Here is a 10,883-nt window from a genome sequence, read left to right as displayed (position 1 = left end):
GTCAAGGCAGAGGATACAGATTTGATCCCTGGTCCGGGAAGATCACACATGCTGCAGGGCAACTGAGTCCCCTTGCCACAATTACTGAATCCCATGTGCCTAGAGCCCTTGTCCTGCCACAGATGAGGCCATCGCAATGAGCAGCCTTCGAACAGCAGCAAAGAGTGGCCCCCACTTGCTGCAACTAGAGAAACCTGGTGCACAGCTTCGAAGGCCCAGCACAGCCTAAAATAAAAGTTAAAACAACAGGAAGACCTGTCCAGCAAAATTTTAAAAACATGGCAAGTATTGGCAAAAGAATGAGTAGAGGCAAGATGACATCTTTATGCAGGAAGAATACACATCTACACTCTCTTCTTCATCTATAAAGATTATGTTCTGACCCATAGAGTTTAGCACTGGTTTTCCAGGGTTGTACCTGGATTTGGTCTGATTCATTTTTACCAATCTCTACTCTTTTCCCAGGGTGGCTCAGCAGTAAAGAATCTGCCTGCCAACGCAGGAGACGTGGCTTCAGTCTCTGGGTCAAGAAGATCTGCTGGGGAAGGAAATGGCAACCCACTCCACTGCTCTTGCTTGAGAAATCCCATGAACAGAGGGGCCTGGTGGGCTACAGTCTATGGGGTCACGAAGGGTCGGAGACAACCGAGCGACTGAACGGCAACAGCAGCTCTTTTCAGATCCGTGGCCCCTGTTTACTTTCCATGGCTTTAGGAGTTTAGTTTTCAGACTCTGGGACGTGTATGTGTATTCCTGACATGGCCTCTACAATTCAGAAACCACTTCAGAATTCAATACTCTTTTGAACTAAAGTTTCCTGATGAAAGTTCTACACAAGATTGTTTGATGAGCACGGAGCATGGCCAAGGACGCCGACCTGGTGACATGACATGCATTTCTTTCGCATCCACATTGGGTAACGTCGGTTAGGCTGGAGACAGACAAAGCTCAGCATCCCTGAAGTTGCCACAAAGCCGGTTTTGCTGAAAGCAGCTCAGACGATCGTGACGGCTTTCCCATCATTCTCTGAGTGAGGCATTAAAGTGAGACATGCATCATCAAGTCATTTTGATTCCTTTTTTGGGAAGCAATGGCATTTAGCGAAATCCAGTAAATTGTCCCTTTCAGCACTAATAACATGTTCTCAGCTTTCCCCACTAGATGCTGGGTAATGGTAATATAATAGGATTGCTATGGCAATTAAGTGATTGCATATTTTTGGGCAATGGAGGGCATCCACCAGGGCACAAACCATTAGTAAAATGGAAATGTTGTCCCCGGATTGGATGGGATCTAGCTCAGGCATTGAGGACACATGCCACCAGCCACTTTGTTTTTTCAAGAAATTCAGGGGTGGGATTAGAATATCTTTGGGCTCCACTGTTCACACTGGGATTACTGGGGAGGGTCCATGGGAGTCTCTACCTAGTAAGTGATGATCAACATCATTAAAGTGTATAACCAACATTTATCTGCACAGATGCTAGCCAAAGTGGATTATGGGATATGTTTTTCTGATGGCTGAAGGGCAGTCTGGAGGAGGGCATTTAATATTTTGTACACGTCAGTGATTTCTTTGTTATCAGAATATTTTGTGGTTTCCATACAGGCAAGTTTCCTGGGATTTCCTTATCCATCCCTCTTAATCCCCATCCCCCAACATTCATACCAACTACCAAGCGAGATTAATAAATAAGAAGGCATTATCCTTGTTTCAGGCTGCCCTGGGGGCTTAGCTGGAGAAGAATCCACCTGCAATGCAAGAGACCGTGGTTTGATCCCTGGGTCAGGAAGATCCCTGGGTCAGGAAGATCCCTGGAGAAGCAAATGACAACCCGGTCCAGTATTATTGCCTGGAGAATTCCACGGACAGAGGAGCCTGGCGGGCTACAGTCCATGGGGTCTCAAAGAGTCAGACATGACTGAGCAAGTAATGCTTTCGTTTTTTTCATCCCCGTTTCACAGATAAGGATGCTTATTTCTGATGATCAGTCCCAGTTCAACTTAAGCGCACAGATCCGTGCACTGCTGAAGTGATGACACTTGGGGATGGAAGTTTGGACTATCAGGTCCTCCTCTCCAATCTGAGAACCTGGCATAAGTGAGTCCGTTTGTTCGTTTGTTATTTTGGTCTTTCAACTGGCAGTACAAACATTTATTAAGGCTGGATGTTAGTATGTGCATGATCACTGTACATTGTTCTGTGCTCTTTGCTATGTTTGAGAATATTCCATGATGATCAATGACCAAAATCAAATGAATTGGTTGCCTAAAGTGGGGATAACCACCTCAAAGTATCTGTTGGGGGACTGACTTTAGAACACAAATACCATATATCTTGGCATTTAAGAGGTGCGCATTTCTGTGCTCCCATTTTTGTTCTTGTTGCTGGTATTATAATCTTTGGTGGAGTGGCAGTAAAACAGGGGTCCCAGGGTCTTCCCAGCCTGCCTCTGAAGCTAAATCCAGCCTCAGTGCCCGTGTGCTGAATTAAATCTCAGAGACAAGAGTTTTGGGTGAAGTAGAAAAGTATAGCTTTATTGCTTTGCCAGGCAAAGGGTACCACATTGGGCTACTGCCCTCAAAATTGTGTGTCCTGATCTGGAACACAGGACTGGATGAGGAGTGTTATAGTAATGGTTCAGAGAGGAGGGCGTGACCTGCGCGTGAACATTCTTCTGATTGGTTGGCCATGAGGTCAATAGGCATGAGCATCCTCAACCTTGCCGTTCCAACCCCTCCGGGCTCTGCCTGCTGGTGGGCAGCTTACAGGTAACTTCTCCCACCTGGTGGGGGTTTCAGTGTTTGCAGAACAGATCTAACCTATTGTCACCTGTAGCGCTTCAGAGGGAACCAGGACCCTGCCCCAAGGCTGCACTATTGTTTCTTGACCGTGCCTCCCTCCTCTCTGCCTCCCCTCCCTTTCCTGATTGCAACTGTTGGAACCTGCACATTGGAACTCAGGAAAGTCCTAGAGGCTGAATGAAGCCTACTTCCTGTAATGAAGAAATGCGGGACACAGAAAGGCATCTGTGTCCAGGAGTCCTGAGGGTCCTTCTGGGTCCTGCTGGTTTACTGCTAAGGTATAGAGCCGTCAGGAAGGCTTGAGCCTCCTGGGTGGGATCACAGCAGCAAGCTCACAGCTGTAATGCACGCAGGGCAGCGAGTGGGGTCTTGACACAAGCCGTGCCTCCTGCAGCACAGCTCTCTTTCTGCACCATCAGAGTCTCCATCCTCCCCTCGCCCTCCCACCATACACCAGGCTAATGTGGGTCTCCTTCTACCGCTCTTGGTAAAATAGACTTCTCGATTTTTATTGCGGTAAAATACACATAAAGAGCCTCTTGATGAAAGTGAAAGAGGACAGTGAAAAACTTGACTTAAAGCTCAATATGCAGAAAACAAAGATCATGGCATCTGGTCCCATCACTTCATGGCACATAGATGGAAAAACAGTGGAAACAGTGGCAGACTTTATTTTGGGGGACTCCAAAATCACTGCAGATGGTGATTGCAGCCATGAAATTAAAAGATGCTTACTCCTTGGAAGGAAAGTTATGACCAACCTAGACAGCATATTAAAAAGCAGAGACATTACTTCACCAGCAAAGGTCCATCTAGTCAAGGCTATGGTTTTTCCAGTGGTCATGTATGGATGTGAGAGTTGGACTATAAAGAAAGCTGATCACAGAAGAATTGATGTTTTTGAATTGTGGTGTTGGAGAAGACTCTTGAGAGTCCCTTGCACTGTAAGGAGATTCAACCAGTCCATTCTAAAGGAGATCAGTCCTGGGTGTTCATTGGAAGGACTGATGTTGAAGCTGAAACTCCAATACTTTGGACACCTGATGTGAAGAGTTGACTCATTTGAAAAGCCCCTGATGCTGGGAAAGATTGAAGGTGGGAGGAGAAGGGGACGACAGAGGATGAGATGGCTGGGTGGCATCACCGACTCGATGGACGTGAGTTTGAGTGAACTCTGGGAGTTGGTGATGGACAGGGAGGCCTGGTGTGCTGCGATTCACTGAACCACCAGGAAAATCGCTGGCTCCTTTCACTTGGAATACAGTGTCCAGAGTTTTCCCGTGTTATAGTAGGGATCCATACTTCATTCCTTTTCCAAGGACACTATCGAGAGAGTAAGAAGACAGTCCCATAGAATTGAAGAAAATATTTGCAAATCACATATCTGATAAGGATCAAGTGTCCGGAATATGGGAAAAACCCTTATGACTCAAGAACAACAAAAACTAACAATCCTATTTAAAAACAAAAACAAAAAAACTTATCATACTTTTAGAATTAAAAATAAAGGGATAGATATCTCTTCAGAGAAGACATACCAATTGCCAACAAGCACATCAAAAGATGTACAATATCATGAATTGTCAGGGAAATGTGAGTCAAGTTGTTTTTTTTTGAGTCAAGTTTTTTTATGATTTTTTCTAATAATTCCTCACACCTTGTATTTGGGCTTCCCTAGTGGTTCCAATTTTAAAGAATCTGCCTGCAATGCAGGAGACCCAGGTTCAATCCTTGGGTCAGGAAAATCCCCTGGAGAAGGGAAGAGGACCCACTCCAGCATTCTTACCTGGGAAATCCCGTGGACAGAGGAGCGTGGTGAGCTACAGGCCATGGGGCCCTAAAGAGTCAGACATGACTTAGTGACTAAACAACCACAACAGATATTTCTATTTATTGTTCTAATCCTAGCTCAGTGCTTGACACATGGTAAGCCTTCAGTAAATATTTGTCCAGTAAACAAAGGGATAGACAAGGAGAAACAAAGAGGTTTCAAAAAAAAGAATCCTGTCAACTCTTTCAAATTTGGGGAATACTACCGATAGCTGGTGGATGCCACCTTTTGTGTCCAAGGAAACAGCATTTTTTTCTCTGACCTCCTTGCCTGGATCTCCAGATTATAAGGCTGCAAAGTTTGTTATTTTGTTGCTGTTGGTGAAGGTGTTGAACTATCCTGTGTCTATTGAATACTTCAAGTGAGGCATTGCCCTAGATGCCAAGGACATGACCAGGAACTAATATAGCCAAGGCTTAAGCTTTGCATAAGCCCTTTCACCCAGATCTCAGTCTCCTAGCTTGATTATGAAGGAACAAGGCTCAGAAAATCCTTTAAAGAAGTGATTCAAGGACACTCAGACCAGAACCAAGAAGCCGTACATCCATCCATCTTACTTCATTGCTCCACGCTCCTGGATCATTTCTGCATGACCTCTGCATTCCTCGTATCAAACACAGGGCCAGAGGAATGGAAGATGTCAAAAGTTATTTAATAATGAACAGTTGATGGCTATGAAGGAAGGGAGAATAGGAGGGAAGAAACAAAAAACGATTTAAGTTTGGACCCATATTGTTTTTGAAGATGAATAAAGTGATACTGGTAGCTAATATGTATTGAGTCCTTACTGAAATGGGAGGAAAGAGGGCAAGGTACAACCTTTAAAAGAATGACAGCCCCAGGACACAACATAAACTCTTTAGAACAAAATAGGTCCCAAATGACAGATGAGTCGACTTCCACTAGACCTGAGCCTCAGTATACACTCATTGAAACACATCATTTCTTAGGCCACCTGATGCGAACAGCTGACTCATTGGAAAACTCCCTGATGCTGGGGAAGACTGAAGGCAGGAGAAGGGGGCGACGGAGGATGAGATGTTTCGATAGCATCACTGACTCAATGGACGTGAATGTGAGCAAACTCCAGGAGATAGTTGAGGATAGAGGAGCTATAGTCCATGGGGGTTGCAAAGAGTTGGACACAAATTAGTGACTGAACTGGAGGAGCAAAGACCAGTGCTTGACATATGCTGAGAGAAGTGAGGAAGGGAGGGAAGAAGAAAGGGAGAGAAACTTTAGTGACCCTTCTTTAGTTGGAGGAACCTGTTGTGGCGCAGAGAGGTTGCCTAGTATGCCCAAAGGCACACAGCAGGTGAAGGAGAGTCAAGCTTTAAACTCACGTGCGTTTGACCACAGCCTCTGCCTTTTCCTATGACCTCTCGCTTCCTTGCTGGTTAGCATGCTTTCATGGATGAAATAATATTTTTACTTTCTGCACTAAATGTAAGCCAACCTCTCCTCTGTCTTCTGAGCTCCTCTAGATATTTCCTTTGTTATATCAACTTGAGCGTTGCTGCCCTTGGCTTTTTCTACAGTGCTTGAAACTTAAAGAGAGACATCTCTTGTTCCAACCCACCCCCTATCCCATGTTTTTCCAAAAGCAGTCTTTGAGAAAAGGATGGGTATCTTGGGTTCTCAGGCTTTCCGGGTGGCTTGGTGGTAAAGAATCCTCCTGCCAATGCCGGAGACACAAGAGATGGGGGTTCAATCCCTGGGTCGGGAGGACCCTCTGGAGAAGGAAATGGCAACCCACTCCAGTATTCTTGCCTGGAGAATCCCATGGTCAGAGGAGCCTGGAGTGCTGCAGACCATAGGGTCGCAAAGCGTTGGACACAACTTAGCGACTCAACAGCAATCTCAGGCTCTCACTCTGCACACCACCGCTTTCTCTGTTTGTTTAGCAAGAGCACATTCATATTTTTAGGATGAACACCTAAGGAGGAAAACTAAGGCATTTGAAGAAATTTACCATCTAGACAGTCTGTCTCTGCATTGGATGAGATTTTGCTTTATTCTAGACACCCAAAACACTCAAGTAAGGAAAGCATCCCACCTTTGATCATTTTAAAACACTCACTAAAAAGAAAGAAAAAACTTAATTGAAGAAGAAATGCAAAGCCCTCTTGATCTCTATGAAAACATAGCCAATTATCAAGACAATTTCCAAATAACCCCAAAGCTTGTATAAACATCTTTCAGCACTGGGAGAGTAAAACTAAATATTTACTACATGCCAAACAAAATTAAGATTTGTCTGGCACCAAAGGAAAAAGGAAAAAAGAGAGAAAGCTCCTTCTGCAGGCTGAAATCCCACCGCTACAAAGAGAAGCAGGGCCTTTTGAAAGGAAAACGTTTTAACCATGTTTACAAGGGTCATTTCCATGTTTTTGAAACCCTGCTATTAAATAATGCATGTTTCTCAAGTGAAAAAATAAAGCAGATAAGTACTGTCTTCCTGAAGAAAGCCTCGATGCCCAGGTGAAAGGGAAGACTGAACCCACTGGGGAGGTCTGATCGCTTCCTTCCCAAGAGAGGGTGCCGAGGGGCAGAGCAGAGGCATCAGGGTCTTGTACAAGATCTGAAGCTTTAAAGAAAAAAAAAACAAAACACACTTTATTTATTTTTGGCCGCGCTGGGTCTTTGTTGCTGCAGGAGGGCTTTCTCTAGTTGCAGCGAGCAGGGGCTACGCTTTAGTCAAGGGGTGAGCGCTTCTCATTGTATTGGCTTCTCTTGTTGCAGAGCCTTGGCTCCAGACTGCGTGGGCCTCAGCAGCTGTGGCACACAGCCTCAGGAGTTGCAGCTCAAAGGCTCTAGAGTGTGGGCATCAGTAGTTGTGGCATATAGGCTTTGTTGCCCCTTGGCATGTGGGGTCTTCCCTTATCAGGGATAGAACCTGTGACCACTGTATTGACAATTGGATTCTTAACCACTGGACCACCAGGGAAATCCCATCTACAGCTATTTTTTGTCTCATCAGGTAATTGGCTGCAGACAGGTAGGGATAGGCATTGGTGAACAGAGAGAGTGTTGGCTGGGGAATCAGACACTGTGAGACCCATGCCCTGCTCACTCATTTTCTTACAGGCACATCCCTTAACTTTAGTTGCCAGGTAAATAGGGAGAGTGGCTTAGCTCTCAGAGTCTTTGGGGAAGATTACATTAAATAGCCTGTGGAAAGCACAGTGCCTTGGGCATAGCATGCACTCCATAAAGATGAACTATTTCATTAGTAGTAGTCATAGCAACCATGTAATATTGGCAGAGACAGCTAGTGGTCATCAAGTATCCCAGGTGCTCCTCTGTGTCTCCCAGCATCCTTTGCAGGGAGGTCTGGGCCATGTGACCTGTTCTAGCCAATGGGCTACCAGTAGGGGCAGGGAAGAGTGGGTGTAGGCTTCAAAGCCTTTCCTGGTAGGAGAGCCATGTTGATATGGTAGCGTCATGAGATGGTAGACTCTCCATGAGTCTGGTTTCTGAGGGATTCTATAGAGAAAAGTCTCCCCACAGGCCTGTGGGACACAGAACATGAGAGGGAAATAGATCTTTGTTAGGCTACTGGGATTCTGGGTTAGTTGGTCACTGCAGCAGTTAGCCAGTGTCTTATTTGATTTATTATTATTTATCTTATCATTTCTTTTTTTAAAGGTTTTTTAAAGCCTTTATTGAATTTGTTACAACCCTATTTCTATTTTATGTTTTGGTCTTTTGGCCCCAAGGCATGTGGGATCTTAACTCCCTGACTAGGTATCGAACCCTCACCCCTTGCATGGGAAAGTGAAGTCTTCTTAACCACTGGACTACCAGGGAAGTCCCCTCTTCATTTATTTCTTGATCAAAGTAGTTCAAGGGGACCAGAAACCCTCAGGGAGTTATAAGGAGGAAGGCATTCTGAAGTGAGTTTTCATAGAGACGCATTTTTATCAACTGATATTTTCTGTCACATGTATATGTATTCTATATATCTTCCTTGTTCTATATATCTACATAATATCTATATTTTCTGTAGATATCATGTATACTTTTACCCAACTCTGAATTCCTATTGGCTTCTGGATTTTACCATGAGGATATGAACAACCTTAAAATTTTTCTGAAATTAGGAAGGAATATATATTATACCCTTACAAATGCTTTCTTCTACCTGCTGTTTTCTTGTATTTCTAAAACACTGTTCTGCCTCCCAAACTCATTGCTCCCATTTCTGTGAAGATAAAATACAGTCTGTTCACCTGATGATCAAGGCTCTCTGAGACTTGGCCCCTTCATTCGCATCCCTTTCTAAACACTCCACTACGATCAAGCCACACTTGACATTCCTCCCCCATCTCTGCAGGATTCAGAAACTCTGAGTGTCAGAATCTTTGCTTTTATCTTTTAAAAACAGTAAAACAAACAAACAAACAAACCCAGAAAACACCAGTAAAAATCTTGTGTCTCTTTTCCTTGAAGGAGGGAACCTAAATGAGGAAACCAATACTTAACTGTTTTTTTAAAATCACCCCAAAGATTCCATGGACTTTGTCTTTGCCTTTTTTAATAAAGAAAATAAAAAAGGAATCTTTATTGAGATAGGTTTGGGATGCTAAACACTTGATCTATTTAAATCATAAACTTAAATGTTTTGATATAATTAGAGAAAATACCAATACCACAATAAATTTTGGAACATTTTCATCACTGCTCCCTTTCTAAAAATACCCATACCTATTAGCAAGTCACTCCATTTTTTCTCAACCCCCAGCCCGTACAAACCACTCATCTGCTTTCTGTCTCTAAATTTTCCTATTCTGGACATTTCATATAAATGGAGTTACAGTAAGTGGTCTTTTGTGAATGATTTAGATCATTTAGCCTAATATTTTCAAGGGTCATCTGTATTGTAACATGCATCAGTACTTCATTCTTGTTTAAAGCCAAATAATATCCCATTGCATAAATATACTACATTTTATTTATCCATTTGTCATTTGATGGGCATATGGGTTTGGTTTGTTTTCCTTTTTTTTACTATCTTGAAAAATATTGATATATTGGCTTCCCCAGTGGCCCAGCAGGTAAAGCATCTGCTTGCAGTGCAGAAGACATTGGGTTCAATCCCTGAGTTGAGAAGAAACCTGGAGGAGGGCATGGCCACCCACTCCAACATTCTTGCTTGGAGAATTCCAAGCAAGAGGAGGACAGAGGAGCTTGGCAGGCTACAGTCCATGGGCTTGCAAAGAGTCACAGATGATTGAGCAACTTCGCAGGCAGGCAGCAGTTTAAAGCACGTGCTCAGGGACTTTCCTGGTGGTCCAACGGTTAAGACTCCATCCTTCCACTGCAGGGGGCAAGGGTTCAATCCCCAGTCTGGGAACTAACATCCTGCATGCCGCAGGATGAGGCAAAAAAAAAAAAAAAAAGAGAGAGAGAGAACATACTTGGAGTCACCCCACTGGCATGGGAACGGAAGTCTCCTGGTTGTAGAGAGAGGCTGCACCTTGCCATGTGCTCCTACAAGAGCCGGTGGAAGCTCCAAACACAACTGTCAACGGAATCAGCGTTCCATGTACCTCCCAGAGCTAGGTGAGTGCCGCATCTGTCCCTAAATAGGGCTCATTTGTTAAGTCTGTGAAGGTGACAACAGTTACAGCTAAGAGAATTGTTTATACATATGTTAAAGCACATCAATTATTTTTCAATTTATCAAAAGGATGTGACCAAAATCACAAGTCACTGCTTTGCAATCGATGATGGGAAGTATAAAATAACAGAAATTAAGCATTTTAAATTGTTTATTTTTTGATTCTCTGTAGTAACTTTTAGATCATAAAAAATATAGATATCTGTTCACTAGAGAATAGGGATGTCAAGAAGAATGAAGGGAATTTGGGAAAACCACAGAATTAAAGCCAAAATATCACCCATAGCCCTACTATCCAGAAACAACCACTGTTCCCATCTCTCCCTATGTGTTTTAAATTCATTGAAAGTGAAACTGGGGCTATTGGATGGGGATGAAAGGTCCCAATTTTGGAATCAGACAGGCCTGAACTTGATTCACAGCACCATCACCGCCTGCTGACTGTTTGACCTTGGGCCAATTAATTAACCCTCTGAAAATTCAGGGAAGTCGCACCTACCTTCCCGGTTGTGAATTAAATGTTGTGATGCATCGACAGCATGGAACAGAGTGTCTGGCTCGTGGCAAGGATTCGGTCACTGGTGGCAATTATGTTTAACGACAGTGCTCTTCATTTTTATTTCA

The sequence above is a fragment of the Odocoileus virginianus genome, chromosome 33 (assembly GCF_023699985.2).
Source record: "Odocoileus virginianus isolate 20LAN1187 ecotype Illinois chromosome 33, Ovbor_1.2, whole genome shotgun sequence".
NCBI lineage: Eukaryota > Metazoa > Chordata > Mammalia > Artiodactyla > Cervidae > Odocoileus > Odocoileus virginianus.
Note: the sequence above shows the minus strand (reverse complement) of the source record.